Below are 24,250 nucleotides of genomic sequence, written 5' to 3' on the forward strand. Positions count from 1 at the left end.
CCCTCAAGGAAGATTGCGGCCCACTCCTGGCCCTGCATAGACAGCACATAATTAAGTCCATGGGATGTTCTTAAAATATGTTTTTGTGTTTAGAGAAATTTAGATTCATTTATGCTGGAGAAGACCTTTCAGATCACTGAGCCCTTCCATAAACCTGTATCAAAGTCACCACTAAACCACGTCCCCAAGTGCCACATTTACCTGTCCTATAAACACCTCCAGTGATGGTGACTCCACCACTTTTATGGGCAGCCTTCCAACCCTTGACAACCCTATGAGGAATTTTCGAGGAGGATTTTTTTTCCCTAATATCCAATCTAAACCTTCCCTGGTGCAATGTGAAGCCATTTCCTATTTTACTGTCTCTTGGCACTTGGGAGAAGAGACTGGATCCCACCTGAGTACAGCTTCCTTTCAGGGAGCTGTAGAAAGCCATAAGGTACCCCCTGAGGCTCCTTTTTCCAGGGTAAATAACCCATGTGAGGTTTTTTGTGCTTTTAAAACACATTTTGCATGTCTTTTGCGTTTTCAAGAGATGGACAGTGTTCCAGGATCAGCCTGAGCGCAGTGGTACGGGGCTCTGGCAGTGTTCACTGAGGGATGGAACTGTCCATATTTTTTAATTATTATTATTTATTTATTTTTGCTTTGATCCACCTGGGAAGACATTTCTGAACGGCTTTAAGCCAGCTTTTCCCAGAGAAGGAGCACCCCATCTCCCTTCCCAACCTGGCTTTGCCAACTGCGAACACTTTAAACCCCCGAGCCAGGCCTTTAAAAGCACCAAAAGCACCAGAAGCCTCAGGGGCCGATCACTAGCGTTGATTGAGTGACCTTAATGAGCTGTTCCTGAGGGCTGGGGGGGACGGCGGCCCCTTTAAGGAGTTGCCCCACTCGCCGCCTCGCCCGCCCGCCTCTCTTTCGCTCCCCCGCCCGTGCCCGAGACACTGGGAGTCGAAGCAGGTGCATGCGCAGTGCGCTGGCGGCGGGGCGCGCTTGCGCAGTCACCTGCTGCTGGCCGCCCCCCCCGGTACATCCGGGTCAGCGCACGCCCGCCCGCACGGCCGGTGCCCGCGGAGCTGTGCGGCCGCTCCCCCCCCGCCCCCCCCTCCCCGCGCGCGCTCCCGCCGCCCGCGCGCGCTCCCGGCGCGCTCCCGCCACCCGCGCGCGCCGCTCCGTCGCTGCTCCGGCCGAGCGGGGGAGGCGGCGGCTCCGCTCCCGATCCCGATCCCGGTCCCGCTCCGGATCCCGGTCCCGCATCGCCCGCGCGGGGCGGCTCGGTGAGTGCCAGCAGCGCGGAGGGCGGGAGGGGCCGGGCGGGGCGCTCGCCGCTGCATCCCCCGCGTTCCCTCGGCGCCGGCGGCGCGACCCCCGCCCCGTTCCCGCGGGGCCCCCGTTCCCCGCCCGGCCCCAGCTGTTGCTCTCCCCGCTCCCCCGGCGCTTCGCAACTTCTCCCGTCCCGCCACCGCTTCCCCCCGCACGCCGAGGAGGGGCCCCGGGGCGCGGGGGAACCACGCGGGTCACCGGGGACCGGCCGCCCTGCCTTGGGCTTCCCCGGCGCCTCCTTCCCCCTGTGGCGGGCACAGGGTCCGGTCCGCGCCCGGTGCGAGCGCGGGCGGCTCCCCGGGATGCAGGTAGTGCCGCGGGATGCGGTGACAGTGTTAATGGATAACGGGAGCGGGAGAGCTCTGGCAGGGACAGCTGCAGCTTTCGGAGGGTGGCTGAACACGCAGCGGGTTCGGCGGAATACAGGCATCGTTGCAGATTTGTCATGGGTACAGTGTATCCTGCAGGTTTGTGTGCAGCGCCCTGCTGCTGGGGCTGCAATTCCAGGTGGGGTTAAGATGAATTGGGAGTCTATAACAGGAGAGTGTTGTTTTTAACCTATTCATTATATAGCCGATAACATCAAATTTTAATTGCATTATAATTTTCTCCCATGTAATTCGAGAATAAGGACGCCTGCAACTTAATTTTTTGTTACTTTTTAATCTGGTGTCATATCTCACTCGGCAAAAAAATACAAGAAGTTTCTTCACAGAAACATATGAGACCCCAGAGAAATCAAGAGACTGTGTTATAAAGGTTTCTGGAGTTTTTTTTTTTTCTTTATCTGTTCCACAGCATCAGCATCCTGGATCCAAATGTCAGCAACAGTGTGACAGCTGTCATACTGCTGTGATAGTGGAGTCTTACTAACATTTCAGATCTATCATTCTGAGTTTCTGGTAACATAATATGGAAATACAAGTGTACATTAGCATATATGTTAATCCTCAAACCAGTAAAACATTTTCTAGATCGATCTGGTAATCTGGGTTCTTCCTTATTACTATTTCTAGTGGTAAAAATTGCAAAGTTTCTTTTGCTCAAATTCTCTCCCCCCCCCTCATTGACACACAATCCTTTTTATTTGTGCTCTGATTCCTTGGACTTTAAATACGTCTTTTAGTTAATCAGCATTTTCTGTTGTAGGTTGTGGCAGATTTGGGTGTTGGACAGTAAATAGCCTGAGATTACTGTTGTCAAGGTTGTGGAACATGGATTCAGACTTAAAAGGTTCCCCCTGACAAGTATCTTTGCTCAGCAAGGTGTGTTGTTTTGCAGAATGTGTCTTTGGTTCTGTGTGGCAAGCTTAACAGCAAAATCCTAAACCACATGAATAAGATGCTGCTGTTAAGTGAAGTTGGGATTGTTTCTTGCCTGGCATACAGAGAGTATTCTATTGTTGAAACAGAAGCTTTGAGTAGGAGAGAAGATAGCTTTTTATCCCAGTCAGACTGTCAGATTTGTTATTGCATATATTAGCTGTCTGAGAGCAGGGGCTGTGGAAAGAAGTGATCCCAGGTTCTGTTTTAAAATATCCCTGTCAAGAAATACCACAATTATATGAAAGTATGGAATGAATTTGATCCCATCTGTTATACAACTTCCATTTGTCATCAGGTGCTCTAGATTTTCTTCCTTGTTTGCAGTTTAGCTGGGGCCACCTGAGGGGACAGATTACAGGAGAGTTTGTCTTCTGAAAGTCTCTGCCTCTTCCTGTGAAACCTTCCCTGCACTGGCTGTGGAAACCTGGTGTCAGGCAGTTCTCTTCTTGCATACAAAACTATTCTGTCCCTTTATCTGGGCTTTGTGTTAGTCTTAATCTATCTCTTGATAAAGAGAAAAAAGGAAACTTTTTTTATTGGGTCTATCAGTAGTTATATATATTTGCAAAAGAATTTATTGTTAAATTAATTGAATGCAATAGTTTAAAGACACTTATGGGGACACCTTAAGGTGTCTGTCACTAGAACTCTAACAGTGCTTACTAAACGTTTGGAATTAATACTGTAAAGAGACAGAAGGACAGGGAATATTTGGATTGCAAACTGCTGAATTATTGAGTAATACAGGAACAGAAATTGTCTCTGTCATTTGGAAAAGCATATGTAGGGGCCACTTTGGATTTCTGCAGCTTCTTTGGCACAGTAAACATAAATGCAGATTTTTTTCTCCTCTTGCTGTGTATTTTGGAGAATACAGACACACAAACAGCCTGCAGTCCCCTTTTTCTTGTTCCTGCCTGCCTGCTGGGGGCATAGATGGAACCAATGCATATCTTGATGTAGACAGGCAAAATTAAAGCTTGTGTGCAGGGAGTGGGATTTGTTTTTTAAACTGGTTTGTGTGTAGCTGTTGTAGTTCATTTGTGTGGTGATTTTTAGGAAATGGTGGCACTAGTGTAAGTCAAGGTTGTCACGTTTGCCTGTCCTACCTAAAGGCTTGTTCTCTTTAACTGTACCAAGAGTTTCTGTCATTGACATAGATGGGCATAATTTGAGAAGAATGATCCTGTTCATTAAGGTAATGTTAACTACCCTGAAGTACATTACAAATCAATTTTATGAGACACATTCATCGTAAAAATGTTTGAAAATTCATCTTGAAATCCGAAATATTTTGAGTATTGTCAAATTGCATCTCATGGATTGTCAGCTGTCAAGCAAATGTGCTATAGGCAAGGCATGCAGCTCATGTGAGTGTATGTGCTGACTCCACACAAGGCTTGAATGCCAGTGCCAGCTCCTGTGCTTAGGAGCAGGATGCAGGGAGTCATCCTGGTGGTCATTTTGGTCCAACTGAACCCCTCCAGACTGTCAAAAGGGCTTCAGAGGTGATGAGAGTTTGGGGATGGGGGATATAAAGGCAGCGCTGCTTGGATTGGAAAGAGTTGAGCACTGGGGACCCTGAAGCGTTGGCACTGGTTGCTAGCTGTGGCACCTGAAATACATGCATCAGTTAGGCAGGGTAAGAATGACTTCAAATCCTTTTCCAGCTGTTAATATTGGCCACTTGTATGTACCATTTGATGTCTTTTCTACTCCCGTTTATTTGCATACATCAAGAACACTTTTAACTAAATGGATGGTCCTCTTGCAGACCTCTTAGATTTTCCTTTATTATTAATCTACGGCCACGTAAACTTTACTTAGGCATATCAGCATTTTCTTCCTTGTGATCATGGAAAATTTAACACCTCTACCCAATGCAGAGAAATCTGCATTTCTCTTCATGTTTACAAAGACAGGGGCTTATTTGATTGCCTTTAATTTCAGGATCTCTTATAAAATCACCTCAATTTCCCTCCCTCTGTGATTCAGGAATGTTCTCTTGAGTGCCACAAGTTGGCTGCTGCAGCTGGCAGAGTGTTTCCAACTGTCTCAAATGTGCTGAGAGTAATGGCTCTTACATAGGCACCGTTTTACATTTGCTTAGTTTACTTAGTTACATTTGCAGTTCCAGTGCTTACTGGAGATACGTGTATTGCAATCATATAAACAGCAGAGCTTGACAGAAACTAACAATAAACAATGAGCAGTTTTAGAATCCACTAGGTAAAGCTGAAAGTACTTTCTCCTCCTGTGTTCCCTATCCCCTGTGGTTTTAATTGCATTCTGCTTTTTGGAAATGGCATTTTGTCCTCTCTGTCACGTGAAAGCCTGATGTACAGAGAATACCTTCACTGTGGAAGCAGTGAAACTAGTTACAGGCAAAGCATAATTGAAAGGTGTGGGGAAAATGATGCATTCTTTGGCTTTTCACTCATGATCATTTGAATTTCAGGATAGTTGTAAGACAGTCATTGTTGTGAGGTAAGGGCTGACCCTGTCCTGCTCAGTCTGTTTGTGGTTTATGAACTCAGATCTGTTGTTACAACCTTTGTAGTCTGGTTATGCTGCCCTCTTCATTTACTGTTGCTATTGAATATGATGTTATTGATGAAATGTTTAGTAGTTTATTTCTGGTTAACTCTGACAGTGTTAATGCTGTCCATGTAATTGATTTGTAAAAGTACTTTTGGTTCCAGACTTATTATTTTTGAGTGTTCCTTAGGATTGCTTTTGCAGCAGGTAGAAAAATAATTTTTATGATTCTAGTACCTAGACAAGTATTCACTAATTTGTGTGTCTTGGGAAAGGCTGTTGTTTGCCTTCTTTGCACTAACCTAAAGTTCTGATAATGCTTTTGGGGAATGGTATCTGACTGACCAAACCTGCCATTTTTTTTTTCTACTACGTGAAATCATTGTGAGACTGTAGGAAAAAGTGGGGACTAAATATCTCTGAAATGAAGAGATTGTACTTCCATACAATCCTCAAGTGTATAGAACTAGTTCTCTGTAATAATGTTTGTATGGGAGGATATATTTTTATTCTTTTACTCCTGTTCAGTGAAAATGCTGTATGGTTTGTGGTCTTGATTACTAAGTGTTGGACTGATTCTCTGGCTTATATCTGCGGCACTTGGGATTCCCAGGTGGTCCCTGTGCAAACAGTGTGACTGGGTCTGGGACAGCTTAGCTTGTGAGATTTGACTGCATTCACTTTGGTGTGGCTGTAGCTACAAAAATAGCATGCCTTGCAAAACAGGCCTTCTGTCTGCCACCCACACCAAAACCTAAAGCTCGATCCTGTAGGCAGTTAATACATTTATCTGGGAGGCTGATTCCATCAGCAAATGCTTTACCTGAAATTGGTGTCCACCAGGCAAGAAAACCCCCAAGTTATATTGGTAATCACTTTATATATAAGAAAGTACAGCAGAACGCTGTCCTAGATACATTTTTAAAAGCATTTTTTACTTCAGACTACAGGGCTTACATTTTCCCTGGTAGCAGGAGGCAGTTCTGTGAGCAAATTCAGTTTAACTGGCGTAGTTCAAAAGACTCTTAAATTCAGCCATGAGGCAATTCTGGTTCTCCTTCAGTACTAGATGATTAAATTAAATGGAGTGTTAGCGTGAGTAACTTTTTCTGGTGTACTACACGAGGTAATAGATGAGTTCCTAGGAGCCCTAGTTGTAAATTAGGTGACTGGAAAGCCCCGTTTCTGTGTCTAGTGGCTGTAGCAGTTGAATAACTTCAAAAGTCAGATTTAATTGTGTATTCTCCCAGTCAGGTGTGGCACTGGATGATGGCTCATTCTCCTTTTTATTACAGCAGTTTTGAGGGTAACATCCTCAGGGAAACAGATTTCTTGCCTTTTTGTGTTGCACAACAAAGATGTTTGTTTCAGCTTCTGATGTACAAATCAGTTTGACCCTCTACTGAATAAAAAAACAAAAACAAAAATCCCCAAACCAGACAGTTTTCTGAATTCTAGCACTGTTATTCTGAAAAAAGAAAGCTGTAAGAATTAATAAGAAATACATTCATAGCAGGATTTTTTTCTTTTTGTTTGTTTGGTTTTTTGTTTATTTTCTTGGGGGTTTTGTTGTTTAAACGAAACCTTCCTGTTTAGTGTCCTTGAAAGTGAAAATTCTTAGGCAAAGTGCATTCTGGGCATGAAAAGGCAGTTCATTTCTTGTTGTATTTGCACCTTTTATGTGCTGAGACATACAGTTACTTGAAACTGTTCCCTTCAAAGGTGAAAGTGAAATAAGTAATCACTAGACTTCATGAGGCTTCATTTCAAAGATAAAAATGCTGACCTTTTATATAAATGAAGATCATACAAACAAGAGAGAGCATTGTATAAGGATTGCTTATGGAGGCAGTTAATTGATTCCGAGTTTAGATTTCCTGCTTCTGTGTGAGGAGATGTGGATTTGTCAGCTGAACAGGCAATTGAATTGTTATGATGGTTTTGAATTTTTTTTGGTATGGCTACTTTGCTTCTTCCCATGTATAATTGACTAAATAAAGTTATGTTCTCCTAAGAACTAAAATAGTAAATGCTTTATCTGTTCTTACCTTTGCATCTCGGGAGTTCAGAACTGAATTAATTTCTTAGCAGGAGTAACAGAATAGCATAATCTAGTTGATATTTCCAACCTTGAGGTTTTGAGGGCAATCCTACAAGAACTTTCAACTAGTATAATGAAGCCCAAGCTGTTTTCCTCGCTCTTCTGAAGTTTACGGTTTTAGCAGTGTTCAAAGTTTTTATGGGGGAACCATTATTCTCTGTCTCTGGCTTCTTAATAAACACAGGGTAGAATTGTGACCCAATAGGAAACTCCTGTAGGTATGACTGGCAGTAGAGTCTAGTAAATGGCAGTGTAAGAGACTATTGATTAAGACCTAATATTTTGAGTGTGACATAATATTGATGTTAATATTGTGTCAGGTTTTCAAAGGAATTTCAGTTAAACGATTTCGTAACTGCCAAAAGTGAAGCTTGGGAACAGATGTTGTAATGGGAGTCTTAAAATTTGACAGCTCTTCAAATAACTCTAGTGTGTCTGTGCTTTAGAGCAGAGTGTTTTTGCAGGGCTGATGCCTCTTGCGTTGCTTTTCTCCCTGTCCCTAGCCCAGAATGGGCCTCAGTTTGACCCCATTACAGTCCTATGAAAACTCATGCTCTAATAAACATGTATCCAGGCAGGCAGCATGGAAGAAGAAGTGGGTTTGGATGGAGAGGACAGCTGAGGTGAGGAGAGATGGCAAATTACCTAGGAGGAGGAGCAACTTGCTTTGAGTTAAAAGCAGGGAAGAGTATTAATTAGAATCTGGGACTGAGTTAGACCCACGCTGATGATAAACCAGCAGAGAGGTTGGGTTGTGAGCTCTCTGGCTGTGTGGAAAGTATTGGTCAGTACTGAGGGAGTGTGTAGGAATGATGCTGCCTCTCACCCAGCATCTTGGGGACATCAAGGAAAATGAGGACTTGCTGGACAAAGAAGATACATAAAAGAGAGTTGGTGGGCAGGGAAATGTGGACAGTAGTAAGGGTAGAAGCTAGAAGTTTGTAAAGAAGGCAGATAGGTCTGTTGGACGAGGAACTTGTGATGGTAAAAGCAGAGTTAGAATATCTGTAAGGGAGGGACTACAGTGAAATAAACAGAGTTTTGTCCATTGCCATTAGTAGCCAACATGTCCTCACCACTTTAGCTTAATATGTTTCTCTGAATGGTAAAAATAGCAAATGGTTCTGATTCTGGTCATGAGCTATGTCACTATGAAGATAAATTGTCTGGGCTCTTCTCCTGGTTAAGATTTTGTACTGTTTGGCTGTGAAGCTGTGCTCAAAAGTCCAGAAGTTGCAGAGAGCGAGCAGCCATTAATGCATAATTGCAGGCCATTTCTTCCATTAATACCTTGCTTCATCTCCCCAAGTGTCTGGTGCTAGTTCCATCAACGTAGTGTTCAATAGTCTTCATTGCTTTAGACTGCACCATGCTCTTGCTGGATTGCTCCAGAGAAGCAGTTCATTTCCTCTGGTGCTGCTTTCTGTAAAGTTATTTATTATCAGAATGATCTAGTCAGATGAGGAAGTAGTTTGCTTCCTATTTTACACGAGGAGTAAAGGCACGGAGAAGAGAAGTTCAGTTAGTTTTGCATGGTTAGAAATGACTGTAACCTGACACTTTTAGACTGCTTTACATATTGCAACCACATCCCCATAGAACTTGCTACTTTTCTGTTACTATGATTCCCTTTTAGAAGTGAATTCTAACCTCACACGTATTTCTTGTGTTGGGATTCTCTTTGGGCTGGTCCAATCGAATGGGAGAACAAGGCAGAGCTCCAGGTCCTGCTGGTTATTGCAGCAGCAGGACATGGCCATTCAAAAAGGCAAAGTTGTTTCTAGTTTCTTCTTTTGTAACTATGTTGCTTGCTCAGAGAAATGAGGAAGTGTTGATTCCGGGGCTGTGTGACTCTGGAGAACTTGTGCTCTGGTGTTAGCAGCTCCTTTAAGGTTTGGTATTGATGTGTTCCTGTGTGTGCTGTATTCACACAGCTTTAGGGCCAAACTGGCACACGGTGTAAAAAGACACCTACTTGGTGTTTAGATGTTATGGAGAAGTTGAAGTGGTGTTGCAGCCCAATTAACAGAATTGTGGGCAATGAATTCCTTTCTTGGCTTTATGGTGAGGGAAGGAGGGGATGAGCTGTGTTTTTCTGGTGGGAGTCTCTCAGTTGTTCACATTGCTCAACTTGTTTGTTTAGTTTGACAGTTCTGTCCTTCTGTCACCACTGCACCCCTAAGTTCTTTCTGGTTTGGAGACTCTTATGGCTTCTTGAGTTTCTCTATAGGAATAAAACTGTATCAACCAAGGTAAGAAGTATAAAAGTACTGCTTTTATACTTATAAGTACTGCTTATATACTTATAAAAGTACTGCTGTTTCTTTTGTCAGTAGAAGGAGTGGTAAAAAACGTTTTGCTACCCACTTGGGGTTTTTCATGGTGTGTGTGTTTTAATTTTTTTATTTATTTTTATTTTGAATCATGCTCATAATTCAGTTTTTCTTGGAAGCTTCTTTCTAAATAAAAATACTATGAATTAAGTTTATTCTGGTTAGAAAATTATATAGGGTGTCTTTTTCCAAAAAAAAAAAAAAAAAAAAAAAAAGGAAGAAAAAAGGGTAAAGAAAAGACCAGTAGTCTCTGCTGATAGAGCTGTGGGGTTTTGCCTTTTCTTAGCAGGCCTACTGTGTTGGTTTATGTTCAGTTAATATTTGGCTGGCCAGCTTTTCGGCCTGGAGGACAAGAAATACTTCTGCTATAGAAAAAAATTGGTGGAAACTTTCTCTGTCTTGAAAATGTGGCATTCACTGGTAGCAAATCTCTCTTCAGGACTGAGTTAGAGAAGGGAATGATCATAGGAGTGCTTTTGATCTCAAGAGTCAATCTGGGTTTCTCAGAAGCACAGCTGACTTCTTGTGTGATACTGGGAATGTGACAGAGATTGGTGTTCAAACCTGAGGCACTTTCATGTGGAAAAGGACACACAAACAAAGTTTTTAAATAATTAGAACCTCAGGTGCTGTTTCTGGCCTTATGTAGGCTTTTTGTGTGTTTAGTTATGTGATCTCTCAGCTCTGCCCACCTTTACCTCTGTGGGTGGATTTATTCAATTTAAGTCTCTTCAGTTCAAGTAAGAATTGTAGTGACACTTTATAAAAGAACACGAACTGCAACATGCTGAAGCATAGCTACGTGTGGGTGAGTCAGGATAGAGCTGGAGTAGCAGCATTAAAAAGGAAGTACAGTCATGACAAAACTTTATTTAAAAGGGGGAAAAAAAGCAACCAACCTAATAAAAAAACTTAATCAAAAACCATCTGTCTCCAGAGGATGGAAAGCAATAAAGTGATATAGTGTGTATCTAGTGACACTAGTTACTCTGTGTGTGTGTATAGATTTTTGTGTGTGTAAATCTGTAACACCACACGTGCACCCATGTGCTTGGTGTGTCTGCACACCGTGCAGATAGTCAGCTGGATTGTGTCTCAAGACACTGCTCAAGCAGGGCAGTTTGTATCCAAAGCAAATTTGAGCTGATGTAGAACTCACATGAACTTTTAGGAATCTAATATTTTAATTATTGGTCAAAATACTTCAGTGACTTTAAGCCCCTGTTTTGGTATAGGAGTGATACAGCCTTTCCTTATGCTTGTGTTCCATCTGGTGAGGGCAGGTCATCCCTGCCAGGGGACAAACATGCACACACTCCCTCAGCAGGCCTTGTGTGTTGCTGACAGTTGTCAGGAAATAAAAAATGCTGTGTACAATAAAGTTTGATTTCTCACAATGTGTTGGATTTACAACATTGCTAGAATGGTTCAGTACTGCATAATTTTGTGGTTTTGATATCTATGCCATAGCTTCAGTGAAGGAACTAAAAATCACTTACTAAGTTCCAGTAATTTGTGTTTAGCTTCCACAGTTACAAAGCTTTTACTTCCTCAGAGAACATGTTATCTTTGGTCTTAGTATTTTAGCATGTTAAAAAAAAGCATGTTGAAAGTCAAACGTTTTCTTTAAAATGAAAAGAACAATTGTTGTGCTGTGGTCTGTTTCCTGGTTCTGAATCAGTGTTTGAAAAAAAAAAAAAGCCCAACAAAAAAACAACAAAAAGTATTTACTTGGCAAAATGCTGTTCTCTGCAAAAGGATTGGTATTATGTTTTTGTTGCATTGTAAATGAGCACAAATTTAATTTCACAGTTCAAGATATTACTTCATAACTTAATCACAAGAAAGATAAGCCATTTTGTGTTGGTACTTCAGCGTATCTCTCTTCAAGGACAGTGTTCTAGCTTACGCTACAACTTTTTGGAAGTCCAGAGACAGAAAAAAAGTTGAAGACAGTGAGTGAAAGCCTTGTTAGATATGTCTAAGGAGTCATCATAGTGCTTTATAAATATCCTAATTCTTCAAAGTGCTTGTGTGTAGCTTTTTACTCGATTTAAAACTGGTTTATTTAAGGTGTGCTTTTTTCCCCTTGCCTTAGGCAGTCCCAGAGTATGAATTTCTACACTTCATCTGCTGCCCTTCACTGAAGGAGGGCGCCTCGTAGAAGTCTTTTCTCTCTCATCAGGCGGTTGTTGTGTGTAACATCATCTGTGCCTTGCTGCTGTCAGCCGTGCCCTGCTGCACAAATTGCTGAGGCTGCTGTGGCAGGGCTGCCTCGGAGCGGAAATGTGCAGGCTGTGTCCTGCCTGCAGTGCTGGAATAGAAGTGACTGGAAGGTGGGGTTCATGCTCTTGTTTTACATCTGCTTGGATGGTTTCACTCTCACTGCTCTGTCCTTCCTTATCATCTTTTATTTAGCACTTACGTAAAAGGCTCTTCTTGCTTGTATTTCAGGAAATATCTGACATAGATAGCATTCTTTGTGTTTTCTTTTGCTCTTACCAGTCATTATTTTCTGTGCTTTGTACTTCCCCTGAATGCTCCTAAACCAGAAAGATCAACTAAAAAGAGCTACTAGTAGAGTGTAATAGAGTAGTACAGTAAGTCTGTTGTTATCCTACTGCTTCTTTAACTTAGCATCATTAATATTTGTAATCACCTCTGCAAACCTCTGCAAAGCTGCCTGAAAAGGAAGTTGTTTGGATTTTGTGTTTGAACTTTTGTTTTTTTCGTAGAATCGTAGAATGGTTAGGGTTGGAAGGGACCTTAAGGATCACCTAGTTCCAAGCCCCCTGCTCCTGATGGAGAAGGTGTTTATCAGTTCTGAATGCAGGGCCAGTCAGGCCAGGAGTCCAGAGAGGTTTTCTTTGAACTGTGCTTTGGAATGGGGGATGGCTTGTTGAATAGGACATGGCTTCCTTTCTTTTTTTTCTTTCTTCCTTTTCTCCCTTTTTGTTGGTTCTCAGGGTTTCTCAGTACTTGTAATTGGGGCAGACTGTAGTGGTCTGGTTTGGATTTCTGACAAATACTCCTTTTGGGTCTGGGTAAGTTTGTAGTGCAGAAGCAAATTTTTCTTGTTTGTGAGGAGCCATGAGATACTACTCTTTTCCAAAGCAGTGCTTCCAGAAAAAAAAAATCTTACTTTTGCAGTGAAATTGATCTTCAAGGTCAATACTTCAAACTTTTCTAGTATCATTTGGAAAGAACTAAATTCAGCATCTACTACCCGAGATTTTACAATGAAATACATTTATGCATTGCTTAGTTACATGGCAGTAATTCTGAAAATCTGTTTTGGCTTTTGTCATTTTTCTTGAACAAGTTTGAAAAAAGGTAGTATTTTTTTCTTAGGTGGAGTCAATATCCTTCTGCCTCCAAATTTTGTAGGTTTCTTACTAAAGGAAGCCTGTAGGGTAAGTTTGTCTCTGCACAGTAGCCATGTCCTCAGCCTGGAAATTTAGTGATTGGTACCTCCTTTGCCTGTAGTACCTGTGCCAAGTAGTTGACTTTCTGTGCCTTATGAAGTGGGACTGATTTAATCTTTAAATAGAAATAGTATGGTCATGGTTTTTAAACATGCTGCATTGTTGTTTTAATAGCTAGCTACACTTCAAAGAAATTGTTTTGGAAAACACTTGTGAAGGTTCAGCCCCAGACCTATCCCATCTTAATGAGACTTGCACCTCTTACTATTGACTTGCATGTATTTTGTCTAACTTGTGTTTGTAGAAAACTGCTGCATGTATAAAGATTGAAACAGTAATATCAGTACCTTTGACTTACCCAGAACAGAAAGGATGGGAATGTGTTATCTTGTCTATTTGCCTGGTAATAGGGGATCAATTCTATCTGCTTATCGTATTTGTAAGAAAATTATATTTGCATCTGTCTCATGGCCCAGCTTCTGACTCACTGTAAGGTTTGGATAGAAAAGCATATTCTAGTGCATAATATTTGTAAACATACTATTTATAATACATCAATATAAAATACATGTTTAAAAACATGATAAGAAATACGCTGGGATATGCAAATACTTTTTTCAGAATTCAATAGATGGAGTATGCAGTAGAAACAGCTGTACCAGCTGATCTGAGATATTATTTAATTCTTTGTTGTTGTTGTTGTTGAGTGAGATACTCTAATCCCAGTTGCCTAATTGTTCTGGTCATAGAGGTGTGCAGGGTAGGTGATTTGAAAAGGTCCATCCATTTCAGTGTGATGAAATGAACTGTAGTAGTCTATTGCATAAATACAAGTAGTCGTCTAAAACTTGGACTCACTTAAGTTCACAGTTCTGCTTGCCCCAGCCTGTGTGCTGGTTGGGCCACACAAAACAGGTTTGTGAAACTGGTCCAGACTTCAAACAAACAACTTGTGGGCTTGTAGTAGTTGTAACCAGTGAACTTACCCATGTTAGCCCAGTGGTGTTGCTGTTGTTAGAACAGAGGAAGTAAGGCAAGAACTGTTTCATGTCTGGCAGTTGTGGCTTAAAATATTTTATTTAAAATGCTAGAAAGACCAAAGGAAATAAATACAGATCTTAATTTTTTTACTTTTGAACTTGCTGTGTAAAAAGACTTTGTCATTATAGCTAGTTGAATGAACTGTCTGCTTTCTCCCATGTGAGGGTGGCTGGGTTTGGGTTTTTTTTTAAATGCAGTAAATAGAGTAATTTGTATTCCAAATGAGGAATTTGTCTGCATTATTCACTCATAAATGTTAACGCCTTTCATTTATCTTGGAAATCCTTTGACAAAGTTGTCTGGCTGTGAAGAGCATCAGGTTTTGCTTCTAGCAGGAAAAAAGGTGTGCAGTTCTCTTGTCTGACACAGCAGAAGATGAGCCAAAGAATTGAACTGTGGCCTTTGGCAGTTCTGTATCTTCCCCTGAATGCAAGGCTTTTCTTTTAAAGGGTGGTGTTTTGTTTTTTTTCCCTAACATGGTTTTTTAGCTTTCTAAAAGGAGACCTAAGGATGTGACTCAACCTTGCAGAAGGAAGGAAACACGAAATGAAGGCTGCTCTCCTGTTCTGAACTTACAGCAGACAGCTGTAAGCTGAACTTACAGAGGGCTCTGCAAAGTGTAGAATAAGTGCAAATAAGTGTGGAACTGCTGTACTGTTCATGACAGGGAGAGCATGGCACTGTGAGTGTTCTGGCTTTATGGAAAAAAGACACTGCATGTAATGACATCTTGTGTATCACTACAACAAAACTAACCTACCCCCTCATTTAAATAATTTCAGTCCAAAGGAGTATCAAATCTCATTCTCCCTTCCCCATGTTTTTTGGCTGTGGGAACAAAATGCTCTGTATCCTTGCTGGTGTGAGAGGGGAGTTTGAGGTGGTGGATTCAGGTTTGCAGACACTGGTGTGCAAACAGGGGAAGTGTGGGTAGAAGGATGATAATACCACTGGTTCTCCATTTTTATAGATACTTTAATAATTTTGTCACTTAAGAGGTCTGACTATGATTATTCCTGTCATCTGTTGTTCCAAAAGAAATTTGTATTCAATACACCTCTAGAAACCAAAGTGGTGATCATAAATACTAAACTTCTTGGTTTGTGGTAATTTTCTTTGTCTAAAACTAGTATGCTAGCTAAGAAACAGAAGATGTCTTCATGTCACTTTCTCTAGCATAGTCCATAGTCCCAGGAAAGATACCTTCCTCATAGTATTACTGTAACTGGTTTTGTTTTCCCCTGATTGGGGGATGGTCAATGTACTGAAGTAAAGTTTTATAATAGCTAAAAAAACCAAGAAAAACAGCAAGAAACCCCTCCAAATAGTCAGCACAAATCACAACTGGTGGTACCTCTGAGGCAGGGGAGAGACTTGCACACCCATAGGAGCAGTTTCTCATGGCAGCTGAGGCGAGTGGTGATTCCCAGCACTTTGGTAGTAGGAACAAAAGTTTGGGAGGTGACTGGGACCTGGTTGATGGCTGATACAGGACCTTCTGCATTATATACTTGCTCTTGATCTGTTGTGCTCCAATTTGAGCTTCAGGGAAGTAGAGATGGAAGGAGAATGGGTGGCAGAAGATGGACTTTGTTAAAGCTGTGACCTTGGGCTCAGTGTTGTATTAACAATCTAGTCAGGTGTCGCTTAAAAGAGTACAGTCATCCAGGGCTTTAGGAATAGACTAAAGAAATTCCTTGAAGCTTCTGTAGATCAGCCTTGTTCTAATGAAGGTTGAAAAGTCCAAATGATCCAAACAAAACCCTACCACACCACCACTACCTTTTTCTGTTTGTGTGCAGAGATTGAGTCTGCATGGATTTCAGTAAATGGTTGACCTAGTTTCCTGGCTAGCAAGCTAACATATCTGTCTGCTTTTTGTAAAAGCTGGTCATAGACCAAGCTAATGTGTGAGGTGATTGGAAATCTTAGAATGTAAATGTAGTTTACTAAGCTAAATACCTGAGACCTTGATTTTAAGGAAATTGAAAGGCAATGTTGTAAAGGTATATTAAATAAATGATATAGCACAGGCTGACAGAATCAAGAACTTTTCTTCACAGCACTGGAAGTTGGCATCCAATTATCAGGCAATATCTATAAAATAAATCAGGTTCTTTCTTGCCTCTCCCCTCACACAGTACCTAACAGGGCTGTGGCACTTGCTGTCACTATTGGTTGGAAAGGCAGAAGATGTTCATATCAAATGTGCAGGGGTAGCCTGTAGCTCAGGCAGACTCTGCATTACCTCTGAAGTGGTCCCAAGGATATTTCCCTGAATACTTGCTGTTGGACTAGGTGAGCACTTGGTGTGAATCATTTTGACTGTTCATACATTGCAAAAAACACCCATTTGCATTTAATACATGTGTGTGTAATGGGTAATAGCTGTGCATAGTGTCAAGGTCCTTTAACCTTTTAAAGAGAAAATTCAGAGATTTTCTTTGTCTTTGGATTTTAGCAAGTATGCGGACAAAGAAAGGATATTCCATGAAAAAATCTTCTGTTACAATGAGAATATTCAGCTTTAAGTAATGCTTGAGTTTAAAACTTCTGTAAAAATGGGAACATGTCTGTACTTATTCTTGTATCAATGCTGAAAATTAATGTATTTAAAGTTAGTGGTAGTGCTGGTTGTGATACTGATTGTGAGATTTTTTTTCGACACTGAAGAATAGAGTAAGGGAAGCCAATCATCTTTTGTTAATAAAGGCCACTAGATACAAAATCCTATACCTTGAGATCTGTTTCTGAAGTAGTCCTGAGTCAGGATCTCATGTCACTCCTGTTGTAGTCTTCTTTGTAAAGGATGCTGAATGATTATTCATGGGTCACTTTTCAGGGTGGAAGGTGATTTTCTAAAGCTGCTGACATGGGGCTCTAATCAACCCCCCCATCACCTACGTACTGGCATCAGTCAGCTTGTTTGCATTTCTGCACTGCAAATCCAAATTTTGTGACTGAGTTAAGCTTCAATTGGAGGTTGTTTGTTGTTGGTGTGTTTTTTCTTTTTTGTTTTTTTTTTTTGCTACTGTGTTCAGCAGAAGAAACAAGTTCGCCTGTTGAATGGAAAAGAAACAACTTCTCCCTCTTTTGTTTGTGTGATGCTAACTGTGCTAAAACTAGGGGGAAAGAAGGGCAGGAAGAAAATACTTGTTGGTTAACAACTACTGTAACTTTCAAACAGAGCTGCACTTACCCTGTTAGTCTTAGTTAGTATGGAATTGTACAATTCTGTATAAAAGTAGTGCTGTATTTATTGTGTGGTTACTTTTCCGTGCCAGTACTGTTTTCTTTATTTTGTGAGAATACTATAAAAACAGAATTGTTGATACTGACCTGCACGAAACGGAACTTGATGGCTTATGCTGTGAAAGTGGGATTTTTTTGCTAGCAGATGTAGTTCAGGATTTTTAGTTATAGTCATTCCTGTTTGTATTTAAAATCCTGTGTAAACTAACTTTTTATAGCTAGTTTGGTGGCTTTGCTTTTTTTCTGGCCTTAATAGCCTACGTGTAGTTCAGCATGCTACATGAAAAAATGACGAGTAAAAGTGCAGCAAGAACTTAAATAATGTAACACAAGCAATTTCTCACTACACCACAGCTTCCTACTCGCCCCCAGTCCCCCAGGCTCCACTTTAGCACTGCTGTGGGTTTGATTCCCCCACCCCAGTGCTAAGGGAGCCGTGCACTTTCTGTGTGGTTTTGGAAAGGTGTTTTATGCTTTCCCCCCACAACTTTTCCAGCCTGCCAGGCTGGGTCAGTGACAAGACTGTGTCTCCATCCCATCACATCTCCTGGGGTCCTGTCCTCATGGCAGTGAATTGCCTGAGGGTCAGGTCAGTGTGGGAGGTGTCAGGGATGCTGTAGTCAGCAGTGAGCAGTTCTGGGCAGTGAGAGCAAGCCAGTTCTGTTGTGGGAGATGCCTCTGCCAGGGCCAGTCCCATGGGGACATTTCTTGGACCTTCCTGGCTGACCAAGAAGCAGTTCAGTACCTCTCATCGGCCATGGAAGATCTCCTGCTGGTACCCAATAGCGTGGATGTGGAGGGCAGCACAGTGTCTGCCCAGAGCAGCATGAGGCTCAGCAATGACAAGTGCAAGGCCTGGGACCTGGGCCCAGGCAAGCCCTGGTATCAGTGCAGGTTGGGGGATGGAGGGGTTCAGAGCAGCCCTGAGGAGAAACACTTGGAGGTGTTGGTGGATGAGAAACTCGACAAGAGCCATCAATTTGCACTTGCCAATGTGTCCTGGGCTGCATCCCCAACAGCAGGGCCAGCAGGTCATGGGAGGTGGTTCTGCCCTTCTGCTCTGCTCTCACAAGACCTTATGTGGAATACTGTGTCCAGCTCAGGAGTCCTCAGCACAGCACAGACATGGACCTGTTGGAGGGAGTCCAGAAGAGGCCCACAAAAACTATCAGAGGGATGAAGCACTTTTTATTTAAAGGCAGGTAGAAAGAGCTGGGCTCGTTCAGCCTGGAGAAGAGAAGGCCCTGGGGAGACCTTGGAGCACCTTCCACTACCCAGAGAGAACTTGTGAGACAGATGGGGTCAGATTTTCATCATGAGCCTGTTGCACTAGCACGAGAGACAATGATTTTAAACTAAAAGAGGCCAGAATTAGACTAAGGAAGAAATGTTTTCCAATGAGAATAATGAAACACCAGCACAGGTTCCCCAGGGAGGTAGGTGGTAAATGCCCCGTTCCTGGTAGCATTCAGGGCCAGGTCTGAGCAAGCTGATTGAGTTAAAACTCCCCGCCCATGGGAGAGTGTTGGACTAGATGACCTTTAAAAGTCTGTTCTAACCCAAACCATTCTGATTCTGTGCTTCTTGGCAGGAAATGATGCACTGGGAAAATCTGTTTTGAGATGTTTCTCTGATCTGGTGATGTGTGTTGATTTTGCATTATACATTCATGGTCTGAGTTACTTGTTTTCATCTTGTTCTGTTGAGTAGTTCAAAATCAGAAAGATATCTATAAGCAAGTTAACTTTTGGACTTGTGAATATTTTGATCTGTTGTGTAGCTTTTGCCCTCCTTTACCATTAGGAAAGAAGCAGCAGTTGCATAAACACATAGTTTAATCTTCTCAACCAGGAGAATTGAAATTAACTTCTTTCCAGCCAAAAATGATGAACAGATCTGAAGTCCATTGGAGGCAGTCAATAACATGTTGTCAAAGAAAGCTAGAGTTTAACTCATACTCATGCTTGATATATTCTCTGTTCTGCCAGGGAAAGTAGCCTGGGAAACTGTAGGCATATGTGATGCTGGCAGTTATGAAATATCCTAAAATCCAAGATTTTGTTTATTTGCATTTCATGTTAAACATAAGTCCTACCAAGAAGTTAAGTAGGACATCCTTCCAGGATCAGATTTATTTGAAATCAATGCTGTACTTCTGATCCTTTCAGAAATCTGTTCCAATTGTAACATTTCTTTGCACTGTAGCCATTATTTAAGACTTTGGTTTACTAAAAGCTGTTGTTTCAAAGCAAATTTGAGTTAAGTACTGGTCTTCCAGATAGTGCTGGCAGACTGTTCTATTTAAATAAAATTGGGAATCGCAGTCTTTTTAGTTGTGTCATATTCACAAAGAAACACAAACTCTAAACTGTATCTTAGTATAAAACTGATATAAATTGTGCATGTAATTGAAACAGTAATTTGGCAGTATTTATAAGTGACTTTTTTTCAACTGACAAGAATTTTGATTGCTGAGTAGCAGCTTTTTGTGCACGTGTGTAAAGATGGGCAGGAAATGATGGCTGTCCCAACTGCACAACAGCACATTTTGCTGGCCACTGTTAAAGTAACTGGCACAGTCCTGTGAAAGGAGTCTGGGGAAATTAAAAAAAATTCTACACATACCAGCAAATTCTTTTTGCTGTTATCTGTGTTGTATAAGGAAAAGGTACTTTTTTTTCTTTTTATCTCAATATTCATTAAGCACCACTTGGTTAGTCCTGACTTTAGACATATAAAACTATCTCATGAGAATGGACTGTATTTTTCTTCCCATGATACAGCTTGAAGTGACATTAAGTAGAAGGTCTAGGCTCAGCTGCATGAAAGATAGGGTGGAAGGTTAGAAAAAAGAGAAAAGAAACCAAACTAAAGCTCAACTTATAATAAATCTCTGCTGTGTAAACTCAGAAGATAAGACAATCTCACTACATAAGCGCTCATGGTGGCAGAGCTGAGTTTTCTGGGGAACTTCTGAGTACTTGACAATGTCTGTGGTGTTGTAGTCTTTAAAGAGTAAAACCAATGGGAAAGAAACCTTGATTTATTCTTATGCGTTGGGAGAAATTGTGTTGAATAAACATGAAAAGTAAAGCTGAGATCTGTTTGAGGATGTAACCATAACATGCTGACTGACTGTCAGGCTTTTTGTGTCAAGGGCTGTGTGTGCTTGGGATTGGAGCTGGGCTGAAGCAGTGGTGTGAATGGCAATGCCTTTGCAATTAAAGGGGTTGATGAAAGCTGCAGTCTGAACTCTAATCTGTAAACAGGAAAGTTGGGATTGTTTTTAATTGTTAGATGGTGGAAAGGTGTAAATGTCTACAGATACTAAATCCTGCAAGTACTTGATAGGCAGAACTCCTCTGTTGTAACACTGACACTGGTGGAATTTTGACTTTGGTGAAAAGACAGGCTGCTGCGTAACCCATAACTACAGCTGCTTTCTCGGAACCAGTTACATCATTTACAGCATGGCTTTAACTGTGTTCCTGGCATCACAGCCTTCCCCCCTCCCGATTATTATTTTTTTTTTTTTATTTCCTGCCTTCTCAGAGCTAACCTTTCTGTGTTGTACAGCAAAAAAAGATGTCTTCCTGTCTCCCCTGGGAGATAATGGGGCCCAGTGATAAAGTGCTTAATATTGCCTCCTACCACTACCTCTGTCCAGTAGCTCCTTCTAAGCTTAAATTAATTTGTAGTAGTTCTGTTCAGAGTTTATAGTTCATTATGTTCATTTTCAATTTCAGCAGTTTTAAGTCTCAACCTTCTGTCTCAAGGCTTTTCCTCTGACAGTATCAGACTTGTAAAGAAGTAGCAATAATTCTTACTAATCCAATTCAATAAACAGTTGTCAGTGACAAGTTACTTGTGGGGACCTGAATGGTTATGTCTGTAACTGTCCTAGGAAATTCCATCCTCCTTCCTGTTTTTAGATGTTTTTCAAGGAAAGAAAAAGCTGGTAATTCAGACCAGTTAATCTCATTTTTGTTGGGAGGAGAAATGGGCGTTTTTAGGTCTGATGATAGAACAGATCTTTGAGGTAGGAGCCACTTACTATCTTGCAGATACCTTTTATAAGATATCCTCCCATCAAAGTTGTGAAGGCAAATGCTTTAAATAAAAGTTTGTAGATAAATTTAATCCTGTGATCTCTGTCACAAGCAATCTTCACTGTCAGAGTGATTCAGGAGTAACATGAGATGGATTGCCCTGATGCCTGCCTTTGACTTCTGTACAGTTGTACCAGTTTATTAGTTTTATATGTATTTTAGGTTTTAATGGGAGATTCCCTTCACCTATCAGGAGGTGTTGAATTCACCCTTTTTCTTTGCCTATTCATATATGTACCACAAAATTGCCTTCACAGTTTGTATGCTATCTCCTCACTGAAAGCATCCAGGAATGGTATTCCTTGATTTTTATCTCTTTTCTACCATGGAAAAGAACAAACTGCCAAGACTTCTTTGCCAATTAAGAAAGCTCTTCTGCTTTTCTTTGTAGTTATAGCTATCTAGAGACAATGTAAATTAAAGAATCTTTAAAAGTAGAAGTACATTAATTTAGACTGACTGAACAGATACTGGAACTTGCTTAACTTCTCCTTTTAGTCAAGTAACAGTGGTAGGCTGAAAACCTGTCTGCTCTTAACTGTGATACAGTACAGCTGTAAAAATTAATGTTTGGAGTAGTTCTGAGTTATGAGATTTATAAAAACAAGGTTGGTAGCTGCAGATACTTCTTCATTTTTCCCTCAGGTAAGTGCAAAGTTTATTCATATTTGAATAAATTGCCCAGGGACTTGCTTCCATCTACTGAGATTTCTCCTGGACTTGTACTGTTTGGCCTGGCCTCTTCTCCTCAAATAGTTGTAGGACATCTTTTTTGTCTTTTGTAACTTAAGTTGTGGATCTGGAGTTGTTTGCTCTTTGCTCTTTGCCTTCAGAAATAGGGCAGCGGGGGGAGATATGTATGTGGACAGGTTTTGGTTTCTCTAACTTTGAATAGTGTCTATTTTAGCATCTGAGTATCAATTCTATAAATAAGGAAAAGTAGACTTGGTTAGAACTTTTGAAAGCGGGAGCAAAGTCTTAAGGGTCGGTCATTTCAGTAGTGCTCATTTTCTATTAAAATATCAAGCTAGCCATTTTTAAAAAGTAAACAGGCCAAAAGTAAGTTTTTTATTCTTCAGCACACTAAGGAAAAGGCTGAAAGCTACGAATTTGCATGTTGGGAATGGTGTTTATGGTGTTGACTTTAAACTGTGTTGCAACACTTGAGTGCTTTACTGATTTGAATATGGCTGATAACAATGCTTGCACTCCAGAGAAGCCTGTTGAGGGTGAGGGAGCATGCAGCTTGATGGCAGATTCAGAGTCATGAACAGTCACACAGATAACAGAATGTATTAAAACATTGTTAATACTCAAGCTTTCAAAAGATTTCATAGTTAAGAAAACTTCTGTGGAGCTCTGGTTTCTGATGAAAGGTAGCAACAAATTCAGGTTAGAACACTAAAATGTTATGTTGCTCCCTGTAGAGCATGCTTCTGTGTGTTAACTTAGGAAGGGTGCTGATGTGGCTGAGTGTAATTTAGAGCAGCTCTTATGAAAAGAGCTCATGATATTTAGAGTTCTTTGCCTCACTTTTTTTCCCCATTGTAAATATCTAAACTAGTGTAAGATGTGAAATGTATATCCTGTATTTGTTTTATTTACTTAGTAGGACTTGCAATGGAACTTTGACAGTCATAAAATTGATAGTATGAAATATTAATTCAATTTAAACCAGAAATTCTAGAGCTGTTATTTTGTGAGTGCAAGACAGCAGCTTTGTGGGAGCCCAGGGTGCAGTGACTATAGTGAAAAGCTTCCCATCAACAGCAGCGTTCTGAAGAGTGAACTGTGGGCTGGTTTCTGTCTGTGTCTTGTTTTTCTGTCCCTCTCCCCCACCCTCTTTTTGTCCCTATCTGGTCTTAAGTACACTTCTTGTCACCTTGTGTATCTTTTGAACTTCCATGTCACTCTTTGTGACTTAATTCTACTCTAGTTTGTGTGCTGTGCCATGATCCTGTTTGCCATTCCCCTGCTCTTGCAGTCACATGTCTTAGAGGAAGTAAAGTAAGTGTTCTGCCTTTGGGCTGGCAGAGTTAGGGCTTATTATGACAAAAAGTAGGAAGAGCTGCAGTTGGAAGGAGGTTGAGAATCACTGCCTTCGAGCAGTAGCTTTTATTGTCTCATAGAAAAGTTATAGCTCTGTTTTCTGAAATAAATCTGCTTTAGTGGCTTGGCACTACCCCAATGTACCTTTTTGTAACAGTGATCCTTGACTTAAGTGAGTGCTGAAGCAGCTCTTTCCCATTCCAGGCAGAGTGCTCAGTGGAAGAAACTAAAAGTCTCTAAAATACTGTTTGATAATTCCTTGTGATAATCAGAACTTTCATTGTGTGTACAAGAGTTTAAGTTAAGGAAGAAATTATTTCCTCAGAGTTTAATTTCCTACCATGTGTTGCTCTTGTGGTGCCATATGTGTGCACAAAGGCAGCACGTGGGGCTCCAGAAACTGCCTCAAAAATGAGGTTTCTCAGTGAATTAGTTCTTGTTACTGTTGTGTTCCAGTATTAACGGGATGTGATAGGGCAAGGTCTGTGTGCCTGAAGTTACAGGTTTTGTATCTACTTTTGTGACATGGAACCAGAGTTAGAGATGGCACCTTTCTGAGCTATCCTTGTTTCCTTGCCTGGTTCTTGAGAACATTTTCCATGGTCTCATGAACTGCTTAATGACTTCTCTGCTGCGTCATAAGTGTGGTGTTCGTGATCACGGAGGACAGTCTGGTGACCAGCAAAACAAAAAGCTGATTTTACTTTTCCAGGTGTGGTTCATTCTTCACTAGTTCTATAGATTTGTTATA

At 41.2% G+C, this 24,250-nt stretch overlaps 1 protein-coding gene across 5 annotated transcripts in view; it reads left to right on the forward strand.

Moving 5' to 3' along the window:
• Window positions 1-24,250, forward strand: part of CYRIB (CYFIP related Rac1 interactor B) — a 96,748-nt gene that overhangs the window by 19,548 nt on the left and 52,950 nt on the right. For 2 of the 5 annotated variants that reach the window (XM_063411660.1, XM_063411411.1), the window contains exon 1: window positions 1,068-1,280. The exons of 2 other annotated variants lie outside the window; for them this stretch is intronic. The gene's annotated coding sequence lies outside the window, so the exon portion shown is untranslated. Of the gene's footprint in view, window positions 1-1,065; window positions 1,281-24,250 lie in introns of those variants that run through there. One more of the 5 variants, XM_063411481.1, reaches the window with a different exon arrangement.

This window comes from Prinia subflava, chromosome 1 (assembly GCF_021018805.1).
Source record: "Prinia subflava isolate CZ2003 ecotype Zambia chromosome 1, Cam_Psub_1.2, whole genome shotgun sequence".
Lineage (NCBI taxonomy): Eukaryota > Metazoa > Chordata > Aves > Passeriformes > Cisticolidae > Prinia > Prinia subflava.